At 33.4% G+C, this 13,101-nt stretch overlaps 2 long non-coding RNA genes across 2 annotated transcripts; one reads left to right on the top strand and one right to left on the bottom strand.

Annotated features, from left to right (window-relative positions):
• Nucleotides 1-124: 124 nt before the first annotated feature.
• Nucleotides 125-4,753, top strand: LOC119631630. Its single transcript, XR_005246704.1, has 3 exons — nucleotides 125-772; nucleotides 2,114-2,339; nucleotides 3,147-4,753. It is a non-coding gene; the product is annotated as an uncharacterized LOC119631630 (long non-coding RNA).
• A 4,677-nt stretch (nucleotides 4,754-9,430) lies between these two features.
• On the bottom strand, nucleotides 9,431-12,478 carry LOC119631629. The gene is made up of 3 exons (XR_005246703.1): nucleotides 11,412-12,478; nucleotides 11,147-11,336; nucleotides 9,431-10,938 (listed from the first exon to the last, which is right to left on the bottom strand). It is a non-coding gene; the product is annotated as an uncharacterized LOC119631629 (long non-coding RNA).
• Nucleotides 12,479-13,101: the final 623 nt, after the last annotated feature.

Genomic DNA, 13,101 nt, shown 5'->3' with positions numbered 1-13,101 from the left:
TTACATGGGATATGTAAAGATTATAATTTAGTTGAAAGTTAGTTAGTTAAAGATATCAAGAATCCGCATGGGAAAATATAAATGATAAATATAAATAAAAATTATTCTGGATATGTCTGCTAAAGTTCGAAAGCTCTTAATGGGAAAAATATCATCAAATTGTTATAAATTGCATAGCTTCCGAAAGTTCCGATATTTAAGCAAATTGACGAATTGCAGATTTACTCAATGATATAACAATGAGTCAAAAAGAGCTGAAATAATCGTATCATTAAATTTATACCTAGCGCGCAAAAGGTATACGTGTAGTATAGTCATTATTTTGCTTTCTTTCCAATTACATACGCGTAACGAACATTACCAAAGTGAAAGGAAACGAGAATATAAGGTTTGCTAACTTGATTCTCGATTGTAAATTCTAGGATAATGGAAAAGTACATGCGAGCTTGCGGCACGAAATGATTTGAAGCAATCATTCTGCATTTTGTTCCGAAAATGCAATTTATGAAGATCAATTGTGATAGCCACACCTATATGTCTGTATTTATACATGTGTGGCGTAAACGAATTCATATTATACATATACAAAATATATGAAGTTATGTGAATAGATATATGCTTCGGCTAATATAATAATAACTTTCATTATAAAATATAATTTTATGCAATCGAAATTCTACTGTTCATTGGCACTAGCTGCAAGTGTAAAAGACAGCGGTCTCCTCGATATATATCGCTGTCGGCACCGTCGAGTGGGAAGATTCAATGACAGGTAGGTATCTATTTGTTATTTTTAATATTCATTTACTATCAAATTTTTGCCCAATACAAGGAATTCATAAAATATGCGATATTATCTTAACATATGCGGACAGCAAAAATATATTTGGTGTATTAGATAAGGGGAACAATATATGATTTTACCAGGAGACAAATATAATGATTGAGCAAATGATAGAAAAATCTCATTTATGTAAATATCTTTAAATGTATTAAAATGAAATGAAAAATTCGTTTGGAAAATGGGGAAAATTAGTAAGAAAAAATATACAAAATAGATTAACAGCCCTACATTGGCATTGTGACCGGTCGCTTATCTTAAGAGAAAACTGACGGTTTTCTTCTTGTCGTAGTGTTCAGAATTTTTTATCAAAATACAATCAGAAAAAAAGCCCCCTTTTGACTTGTGACGTGTCTGCGATGCTGGTTAGTATACGACTGCAAGTTAAATCAAGCTTCCAAGATGCAAGAAATCTGATAGTTTACATACTTTTTCGAACTGCTCAGTCAAATTATCAATGCAATGTTTAAAAAGACTGCGAAGCGCCAACTATAAGCACAAAATCTTAGGACAAATATAACTTTCCTCTGCTCACTACCTCAAGCCAACATATAAAGTGTGCAAAGTATTTTGTTTATTATCTGTCAACGCGTGAATTTATGCACTTGAACTCATTTTAGATAGAATTTTTTTTTTGTACTGACGCCTTGGGGATTATAGCTAACAGCTCACCATACATATGTGAGGGCAAACATTGGAGGTTCAGTACACCCAACCCCATCAACCCACAATGATAAAAAATGTAGGTACTTTTTGCGATCGGTCATAAAGGTCTTCGTACTTTTCTTTGAATATTCTTTGCGACCGTTGTCTGGCAATTGGAAGTATGCTGGATAAGGGCTGGAAAAAGTACTTTTGTAAAATGTGTGCAAAGGATTTTTGCGGGTCCATTATGAATGAGACCTTGTGTACCATAACTTATTACTTCTTCCATTAATGGCTGAAATCATGTCCAATATCTACGTTTCAATGAAATACGATTGTTATCTTCTTTTTTCGACCAAAAAGTGAGCTGTGTAACACTAATGCGGTTTAATACAAAAAAATCAAAATCGAGTGAGACTTTAATTATGCCCGAGATCGGATTTGGTTACAGAAGAGAAGAAGTTCTCTTGTTAGGATAGTATATAATTAGGTGAACAAATAAATTTCTCACATAAAGTCTTTTTTTCTTATAAGTCTTTACCGCTGAAATTGAACATAATGAAATCAATGCCTTGAAGCTTATATCGTAGCGAAGAAATTTAATTTTGATTCGTTTCTTTATTATAGAATCAGATATAGCTTGCACTAATCGCTGCATCTACCAGGTATACTTTCTTTGCGCTGAGACAATCAGTACAGACATTAGTCGTCGCAAAAGATGACTTCATATGTAACGTTTAAATAAATTAAATATTTATTGGTCCTGTCGGTCGGCTAAAGTGTAAAGCTGTTACCTACGAAAGGTTTAGGGCAACTTTGCGGTGCCACTTAACGTCAAACGGAGGCCTATGAGGTAAGTGTGCGTGACATGGCTGAATTAGTGAATTCCTGAGATATGGGAGGGCACCTATAACTTGCTCACGAACGGTTACACCAAAGAATTTGCACCTACTAGCCCCTTACCGAATACAAGACGGACGAAACTTTAACTAACCGATCGGGCACATGCCCCCGGGTCTATTCTTCACCCAACCTGCCCTTCGGCCCATAGAGAAGTTTCGATGGATTAATTGCATATAAGGCACTTGCATTGGAGAAATGTAAAATGAAAATATTATAGTAAATAAAATGATTTTTTTTTTAATGACATAAATTATTATAGTATATTACTTTCATTTGATATCTTAGTGGAAGATTACACCGGTCTATATAACATGGCCGGGCAAGTCACGCCTTTCCTTTCTTCAAGTCCTATTACAGATAAAAAGAAATTAAGGCCCTGTGAGTCTCGTCTCCACTATGTGGTGAAAATGTATCGTTCTTACTGACATTTTACATTTCGGGACCAGGATTTAATAGAAAATATTATTTATTTCCTTTTTTTCGACTAACGCACGTCTCACATTTTTTTTAGAGCAAACATCAATTTTGTTCTTCGAATCCTCGCAATAATATGTTTTCCAAGTTTTTTCATGAAAATGTCCATACTCAAGGATTTGTCGTCGTCGTTTAAGCTTTATTTTCATACCACATGATATAACTTAACCTAATAATTTGCTCTGTGCGTTTTGAAACTTTTGCTCTAATGATTTTATTTAGCAATTAATTCCTCAGCGATTGTTTTAGCTTGTTAAATGAAATCTCGTTTTCTCTTCAACAGATTACTTACACTTTTGGCAATGAGTGGATAATTAAAGATAACCTTACGAAGGTGCGTTGCTTTGCCTCTTTTTTGATTAAAGGAAACTCCTCAATGAGCAAATGGAGCAGATGGATTGCGGCGAAACATGACATTTGCATCTTGCTTCGCTTTTGGAAAAATATAAAGTCAAGATGCAAGCATCTCACGGCAATACGTAGCACTATATCGTTTGAGCATTCTTTTCGTATGCTAGCCTTTGTCACGTTTCTCTTTCACTTTTGAAAAGTGAAATTTTCAAATTCGATAAAACATATCGGACAAAGCTGACTAATTTTTTAATGCATTTCAACTTAAATATCAGTGTTAATGCTGTTGCGGAGGTGGTCACTTATGCAATAGGGTACTTCATTTCGTTGAAAGAACTGATCAGATTTGCAAAGACGCAGTCAAGTTCAGCGAGGAGGCATTCGAAGTTTAACCCTGATGACCAATACAATCTGCCTCGCAGTAAATGTAGAAATGAGTGAAATCAGGTATTCAATTTCGAAAAAGCTCTCCACAAGGAACGGCGATTTTTGTAAGTTCTGGCCACACCCAAAAATCTCAAAAACTTTTGTTCGACCAGCTAATATATATTATTTGCTCCAAGTCCCTCTACTTCATACCGATCAACCACTACCTCCGCACGATGTGTATTCTATTTCATGATCGCATTTGGTGGCGATAATATCGTCGATCAAGACTTTCGTTCATCGTTCTTTCTTCTTCTCTCTTACTGGGGTTTATTATCAAGTGTGTGTGATAGGAAGTGCAATTTGCCGATGACAGCGTTTTGTTTGACTCATTCTCTTTCAAGAAAAGACATTGTAAGGACGCGCTGCATGATGAAATCTACATACTGGGTGAGACATTCAATGCAGACCTCGCTGAATTTGGTCGAGCAAACAGGGTTAACTTTAAAGCCAACATAAGCCTGCGCTGTTTCTTAACGTATAGGAAGGCAAGGAGAAGTGGAGAGAATTCACATTCCATTCCGCGATGTCAATGTAGGAGAATTAATAACCTCTCGATGTTATGGAAATGAGAATTCAACGTGATGTTCTTTGGATACAATGTGTATTCGAAGTGTGAACAAAAACAACTTCTTTGGAGACGGCATCCGTAGCATATAATATGAGTATGTCTGACCGAACTTATAGTATGATTCGCTTGTATAGGCGGGATCGTCTAAGTCTTGCAAATCATTCATAACCACATTTAGTGATTGTTTAATAGCGCAGCCATACCTTAGACTACACTACGCCAGTCTTCGTCAACTTTCCGACAGATTTCGATGGCTACTAACGTGCGACGCCTCTTTACCATCATCGTCTCCTGTGTTGAAACCAGCAAACCATTTTCTCCCCATTCATTTTTAATAAAGCATCTTCGTACGAAAACATCACGAATTTTTTTACTTCTTTCTAAAACTACGTCTCGATTTTCGGAAAATATGTTTTAAAAACTATAAAAATTTGTGATTTTTTATAGAAAAAAAATGTGTATATACATATCCGAATCGTCATTACGGAAGGAATAGCGCAGTTCAAAGAAAATTTTTTATCTTCCCTTTTGAAGTCCATAAATAATTAACAAAAAAAAAAAAAAAAACGTGGCGCACGTATGACTTGTAAAAAAACGGTAAAACAAGGGTCTGAATAAAATTAATAAAGGAATATGAAGAAAAGATAATCAAAAAAAAAAAAATTTAAAACCAAAGGTAACCTCTAACTTTATTAAGGACGAGACAAAGAGTTTCGTGCTCCCACTAAATCTTTCCAACATAGTACAACGAATCATTTATCGTTGATTCCCTAATTTATAGAACAAGAAAAAGGAACAAAAAAATATTAAAAATTTTAAGTTGATGTGTGTACGTGCCGAACGTCTCAAAAATACTGCTTTCATTCGAAAATGAACAACAAGATTTTCCGTGATTCTGAAGATATAGGCCTAGAAGCCAAGGACTTCCCTCCAAACGCCTTCAAAGAGCGAAACAATAAGCAATAATAATATAAGTATCGGTGTACGCGAATAGCATTAATAGTAAATTTCGTTAAACGTCAAGAGTTTATGTGAAAATATTCCGAAACGAACGTTGGTAGAAGGAAGGTATATATATTTTATATATATTATATTGTTGCATATAAATATCTTAATGACCTTATTTACTTCTATTTTGCTATTCGCGTTCGTGCCGCTTTCAAAAATCGTCGTCTCTTCTCAAATGTCGAAAATTATTTATACGTTTTTGGAGGACCTAAAAATGCTTTTAGATGAAGTAAACTTAAACAAGTAAGAAAACCAGTAAGGACATTATAGTCGGCCATTAAATATCCTACACTACATTGTTTATCACATTTCTTGATTTTGAATGAAATTACTATTATGGGTCAGTTTTGATCCCCACATACTAAAACTTGGAATTTTCTGCTCTCCTGAAAACCTTTATTAGGGTACGATCCAAAAACTAGCCCGAGATGGTCCAAAAGTGGCACATCTAATTTTTTTATGTTGAATTACTATTATGATATAGTTTTCATCATAAAGTATCGAAAATTATACCTTTTTGTCGCATGAACTTCAATTTTCATTATGTGAGAGGGGGTTTACGAATTTGCCTAGCTGGTCCAAAGTTTTCATACTAATTTCGAATGCCCAATTAGCCATTTTCGCCGGGAAATTTAGAAAATTGCAATGGTTTTCCATATAACGACTTCTCAGAAGAGGGCGTTATATGAGGAGTAGTCGAAAAAGTGTACCGATCCGAACCATTTTGAACAGCGCTCGTCCTTGAGTCAGAAGACGTCACTGTACTAAATTGCATCAAAATATCTTAAAAATTACCACCTGTAGATTAAACACAAGTTAAATAACAGACAAGCTGATTCTGAATTTATCGGTATTATAATAAAAGTTACGTCTACCTTAAGCCCTTCTGCCTGTTACGTACATCTGCAAAAACATAATATAATCTGCACAGCAAGTTGCGGTAGTGACCGAAACTTTCATATGTAACATCCTTATCCTGAAAGAGACTGCAAAAAGGGAAGAACTAAATCTTCGTACACGATAATATTGGGTGGGCGCGCCTGATTTTTTATACCCATCACCGAAGAATAATAAGTATATTCATTTTATCAAAACGTTTGCGACCCACGGAGGTAAAATAAATAAATATATTTATATATATATATATCTATAGGAAAATGTGAAAGAAAATAACAGAGGATAAAGAACGATTTTTAGCGTCTCTGAAGCTAGTAACGAATCAAAGGAATTAGGTAGAAAAAGAAGTTTAAGCAGATGAGCATTGTCTTGTTAAAATATAGTCACAATATGCTATAATTAAGAGCTGCCTTTCAATCATCCTTTTTTCCCGTCGAGCAATAAATTGGGTTTTCAATAACCGTCCAAAAAACGGCCCGGGTTTAAGTTCCCAATGGTGGGATTGATAATAACAATAGGGAAAAATTTTTTACGTATAACGTACACATGAACACAAGATTATAAATTGAAAAAAGTTTGATTATAGTTTCTTCTCCTTCTTAAACAAACATTCATATTCAAATATTGTGGATTCTTTTATAAAATTCTAAAATAAAGTTTATTAACTTTGTTGTTATCGTTGCTAGTTACAGGTTTTACCATTTCCGACTTAAGTGCTTTTCCGCGTCTCCTTCCGTTCCCCCGTACTCTCATTTTTCAAGTATTTATTTCTCATTGTATTCTTGGCTCTTCTTCAATGCTTTCAACAGAGTGAAGGCAATTACGTTTTGAATAATGAGAGAGAAAATTTGAATCCGACTTGTTTCAAGTTTACATGAATTCGTAATCGTTTTGATTGCTACCTAAGACCCCAACGAGGAAAATTTAAGGTTTATTAATTAAATTTCTAGCTCTGATTGTCCAAGCGCAATTCTTGCTTAATTCAAAATATTTCAAGGATTGCAACTGGGCATCGTGGCTCGAAATTGGAATTCAACATGACGATCATGACTATAAATAGCCGCGCAGGAAGATAGATGCTTGTGTAATGTAAGTTTCTGGTAAAGAAAATGTTTTAGGTTTAGGTTAGGTTAGGAAAGGCTTACGTTGATTTCACTTTCCGAGGTTAATATATAAGTTAGCTTGCACATAGGCTAAGCTCTTATCTATTTTTTTTTCCTTTTGACGATTCGAGCTTATGTGTTAAATGTTTATCGCAAAAATCATAACCAAATACGAACAACAGTGGAGCGCCGGTGCCCATATTCATTGAACTAAGACAACTAAATAAAGACCCTTACTAAAAATTTGATAAAACATTCAACAATCAGGATGAGATGGTGCCATGTGAACTCAAAACGCGCCGATTCGAACTCTGGAATACATATATCCAAAAATTTCTAAAAAGTTACAATCCAATCATAAGAAATGAATGCAGTCTTTGGGAGGAAACTAGATGTTTAAGTATGTATAGAAAAGAAGTTGCTCCAATTAGAAATGAATACTGTTTTCGCTTCGAATTTTAAGCATATGCTCAAACCATTTCCACCCCGAAAGTGCAACGCCTGAATTTCTCGATTCGCCTTATCGAAGGCATTTTCTTTTTTCAATTATCTTATATGAATATACATGGTAATGAATATACATGTAATTTGTTTCCATTTTATGTTTTATTTTGAAGAATTGAAGAATTCTAAATTTTATTTTCGCTAAGTTTTAATGAAAACTTTTATATCTAAAAATATGAAGATATTTTTTATTATTAAAAAGGCTCATATTGTAGCGATATTTATTTACTATTTTTATATATATATATATTAATGCTATTTGCTCACTTATTATTTGTATATAATAATGTTATTTGCTTATACATATATTTGACTTATTTCAGTAACTTTTTAAATCGCTTATAAATTGTTCTATTGTAGAGTATATTCAAGAATATTTTTATTAAAATTTATTGAAGCAATTGGTGAGTATAACACTTACAATTCTTCAATACCAAATAAACGATGAAAGGAAACCAAACTATACATGCTACCTACCTACTGTTCGCGCGTACACACCCATATATATATCGTAGCGCATATTCACTTAAAAACACCGAATTGCATATGCTTCTGCATTGCAAACGTTTGAGAGAATGTATTTATTATTATTATTAATTTCGCCAGAGAATAAATTCTAAGAAAGCACTAGCATCTAAGGCTTTCGGCTTTATTAAAAACTTTACCGCGCATGAGATTTGAACCCCCGATCACTGAGTTGCTCGTCTAGACTCTTGCCTACTCGGCCACTCAGGCGGATGGAGAGAATGTAACGTCATGTTAAGACTCTATTAACAAAATTTTCCTCATACAAATAATAAGAATGAAGGAATGGCAAAGCGCTTGTGAAATCCTCCTAATCTCAATTTTGAAGCAACTGTTGGAATATCTACATATTTAGTTGTCTCTGATTCTACATATACCATATCATATATAGTATATACATCGAGAAAGTCGGACATGAAACGACGAGCAAGCAAAAAAAGATCTTGTTCAATAAGCAAATGAGTCAATTGAGTTGAGAATGAGCAATAAGTCGAGAAGGTTCATCGAACAACGGCACTTTAATTATTTTTGCGATTAAAACTCCATCTTAAAAAAAATGATTGTCAGAAACTTAAATCCAACAAAAGAAAAAATCTTATTATGTGAAAAATTGTAATTAAAAAGAAAAACGCTCGTTTAAATAAAACCTGTTTATTAAAAATGATCGTTAAAGCTTATACTTAAATCGAGACAAGGACATATTATTAAATATATGATTGGTAAAACTTAAACCTAATTAAAGACACATTGTTTGAATTGGAAATATAAAAAAAATAAATAAATAAATGCCAAAAAAATGATATTATTAAAAATGATATTTAAAACTTAAACTTAATTAAACCTAAAAAAAAAACAGCACTACTAGAACTGAAAACTTAGATCTTAATAAAACAGTGTAGCGTTGAAAGTGGTCTACTGAAGATATAGCCTAACAAAAATATATAAATGTTAAAACTGTAAATTTTAAGAAGAAAAAGAGAGGCAAAAAGAGAGTCATATAAAAATGTTTCTATGCATCAACTTTGGAGTGCGGATGGTACACGATTAACAAAAAGTGTATACGCGAAGTGATATGCAACAACCAGGTACACTACCTTTCACCAGCACTTCTGTCAACAACCGCAAAGTTTGAGATAAGTATGTGTACGTATATATGTCTACACATTTGTGGGACTTTTATAATTTTTTTTTTTTTTTTTTTTTTGGATACAAGAAAATATCGAGTGCTGGTAGGCAAATGAGTGCAACGGTTTCATGTTGACAGTATAGTCAGTGTGTGGTAAGAGAATAATGGGAGACGGGACTGCAATGTGGCGGACAGGCAGTTAGACATACAGGCTAACTGAAAACAAAAGTTTAGTCTTTCAGTCTGTCTTAAAGGCAGAGGACAGAAGTGCGGACGTGAAATACTCAAATATGTTAAACCGATAGGCTTATGTATGTGCGTTTAAATACAATACTGAACATTAATTTTTCTTTTGTCACGTCAACTGAGCTAGCCAGAGAAATAAAAACACCATCCTAATCTCTAATGACATCGCAATCTCTTAATCCCAATGAAATCAAATAGATCATGTTTGCTCGCAATTATATCTTTTCAATTCAAACATTTTCACCCTCATATATTTTGTACGAACTGAACTTGTCTTGCCCAATCTCTCATACTCATCACCTTTATACTAATAGAGATAAAAAAAGAAGGAGAAACTAAATTTTCTATAATATTGAGTAGGTGTGGCTACTTTTATAGATTTTTGTAGAACCTACGTGGAAATTTGTATCGTGTGTCTATTGTAACTTCTGAGTTAATAAATTAAAAAGCCAGAAAATAGAGGTGTTCTGAGTTTACGTTGTACTATAGGCGCGTCCTTCGCCATGCAAGAACTTTCAACGATTCTACCAGCTCGAAACGCACATCTTCATTCTTGCGATCAGGATAATGTTTGCACAGACGAAGCACCTCGTAATTTGATACTGACCAAATATACACATGCTTTACGAAAAACGATAAACAGATAAGCTTAGCAAAATTTTATTTTAGAGAAATACAATGAACCTTCGGAGTTGGCTTTTAGAAGACTACAGAATACTTGATATAAAAAAGACAACGTGATCCAACAAACACTTTACGTAGCTAGCAAATACATAATCTAACTGGACACATGACGCACAGGTGATAAATGTGTATATTCTGCCACCCGCTTTCAATCAGCGAATCCTAGAATTGTTATACGTTTTTCTAAACTGTTTCATATCAATTGCCTTCGTGAAAAGCGAGTTTACTTTGGTAGTAACATAGTGAGTGTTATGTCGGTAAAGACATAGCATTTATCGATTGAGCCTGCATCCACTAGACTCCGGGCACCACCTTCATATTTCTTTTTTTCTTTTTCTTTCCTCACTCCTTTCTGGCTGTCACCGCGTTATGCGAATAAGGGATACTCTTTGAGTGACTGGTCAGATTAAAAAATAAAAATATTCCAATGCAGGTATATTTAGTTCATGCTTCGTTTTCTAAAAGTTCTGTATATTTTTAAATTTCGCAACGCCGACGCAATGAGTATAAAATTCATGTGCATAGCTTGTTTTTTATAAGGCTGAAACAAGTTTGGATACGGAACAGTTGTTACAATTTATTAAAAATCCGGCATCTCTTGTTGACAAGTTTTTGCAAAGTAGCAGAGCTAGTTCTAGAATGAGAATAAGAAAAACTGACGATGACAAATTTTTAAAAGTAATGTTCAAATGTACGGATGTAGTGGAAAAAAGATTTGAAACGGAAGAGAGTGGGCGTATCTGGTATGAACTTCTGCGAAAACATATATTGAATTTGTTTAGCATTTACATTATAAATGAATACTTTAAGTTTTATGTTCTTTCTCATAATTGAATACTTACTTTTTATAACCTGCACAATTTGTAGTAGAACTGTCAAAAAGGTCAAAACATCGGAACTGGGAGGTGATAAGGGACAACTGCACGCGCCATGGTAAGCTAGCTGGTTCGGAAATAATGGCAGGATTGCAAGTCCTATCCAATAGGCATTCCACAGATGGTTTCCAGTATAAAACACATGTGCATAAACACCCTTTGGAGAGAGGAAAACAGTTGAATTTTGAATGCATTGACGTTAAGCCCTGGGCTATTCTACATTCTACTCTACCTGATCATCTTCCGCCCATAAATTTTTGTGGAAGATGCCGAAGTTGCGTCTTCAGGCACTTAAACCTACTTTTCCCTCATTAATAGTAGATAAGTCATCACATTTTTATTCACTTTCAACAGATTGAGTAACCATGATTTATTAGTGATTGTAGCAAAACGAAATGAATGTAAGATTTTATATAATTTATAAAAATTACAAGTTGTGTTAAATTTGAAAAAGAAACAAAAGGAAAAAATGTTATGATAATACACGATTAGTAATAAAAGAAGAAAGGCGAATGATAATAATAAAAAACAATCATATAACCAGGACAGTTGTGTTGATGATTGGGTACGGCTGCTCTACAGATGACATTGCGTGCACCATTGAAATTGCTACTGCATTACTCTTAGTATCTTATTGATGCCTGTTGTTGCAGGTTGCGTTAAGTGTTACATGTTTACGCCTATGCCGAAGCTTTTAATGATATTCAAATGTTCAAGAATCAAACACATACAATTTTAATTTTTGACTGAACATTTGCAGAATTTATTGCTTGATCTTCTCATTTTGTACTGCTTTGTTTATAAATTCGCAGGTTGTCAGAAAATTTTACACAATTGATAGCACATTTTTGACTTCTTGATTTGTTTAAACGTGCCTTCTAAGGCCTACCATTTTAGACAAATTTATACTTTTTATATTAGTTTATTTTTTAACAAATATTATGTGCATTATTAATATCTATAATTATTAGTCTTTCTACAGATCTGTACTTCAGAAACGGTTGGTGAAATGTCAATCGAACACAAAAACTCGGCTCATTATTATTATTATTTGTTTTTGATATTCGGAAGTTCTTTGCTCTGGCGAGCACTTTTATATATTCATATGAATAAACTTCTATATATTTTGGTCGATATTTCAACAAATGCTTTAGGAAATTATTAATTCTTTATTTGATCGTTGAGATTTTAAAAAGTTATTTTTTTAAATCTTAAATATGAAAAATATTTCTTATTGTCCGAAACCTCACCTCTTGCACTCATCAATTCAAGAAGGCAAAAAAAAAACTTCTCTCACACTTTAACTTCATTCCTTACGATCTGGAAATATCACCATCGAATTTAACAAATCACTACAGGGTTGCAAATACAACAAATTTTACAGAATTATGGAGTATTTCATAAGATGAAAACGTTTATCTAAACGGTAATATTTTCCAATGCCTATAACTATAGTATCTTGAAGTCCTATAAAGCAAATAACGCAGATGTAAGCTCATGCAAGAACAAACGAATGCTCCACTGAGATAAATAAAGAGAGGGCTTAGAAGACTACTGCAATTATTCTTTTCTTCTCTTTTGTGCTTCATCTCCCAGGGATGAAGTCAAAAATAGTTAACTATTTTGTACACAAAATCAGTTAACATATTTCTTAACATAGCTTTTATTTAATTGATTAATCTTAATTTTACACGTTTTATCATTAGATTGAAAACCTCACAAGATGTGTCTCAATAAGTTAAAAGCATACCACAAGAGAACAGTGAGAAAGGTTTGTTATTAAATATATATTGATAATGTTGTTTACAAAATCTTAAAGTTATTGGAGTGGTCTCTTCTTGGTATATTCAAGCTAGCTTTCTCATTTTATTTTCCTGTTTTGCAATAAAAAAACCACCATTTAAACAATGAATGATTATACA

This window comes from Glossina fuscipes, unplaced genomic scaffold (genome assembly GCF_014805625.2).
Source record: "Glossina fuscipes isolate IAEA_lab_2018 unplaced genomic scaffold, Yale_Gfus_2 1, whole genome shotgun sequence".
NCBI lineage: Eukaryota > Metazoa > Arthropoda > Insecta > Diptera > Glossinidae > Glossina > Glossina fuscipes.
Note: the sequence above shows the minus strand (reverse complement) of the source record. Positions and strands in the feature narration are given on the sequence as shown.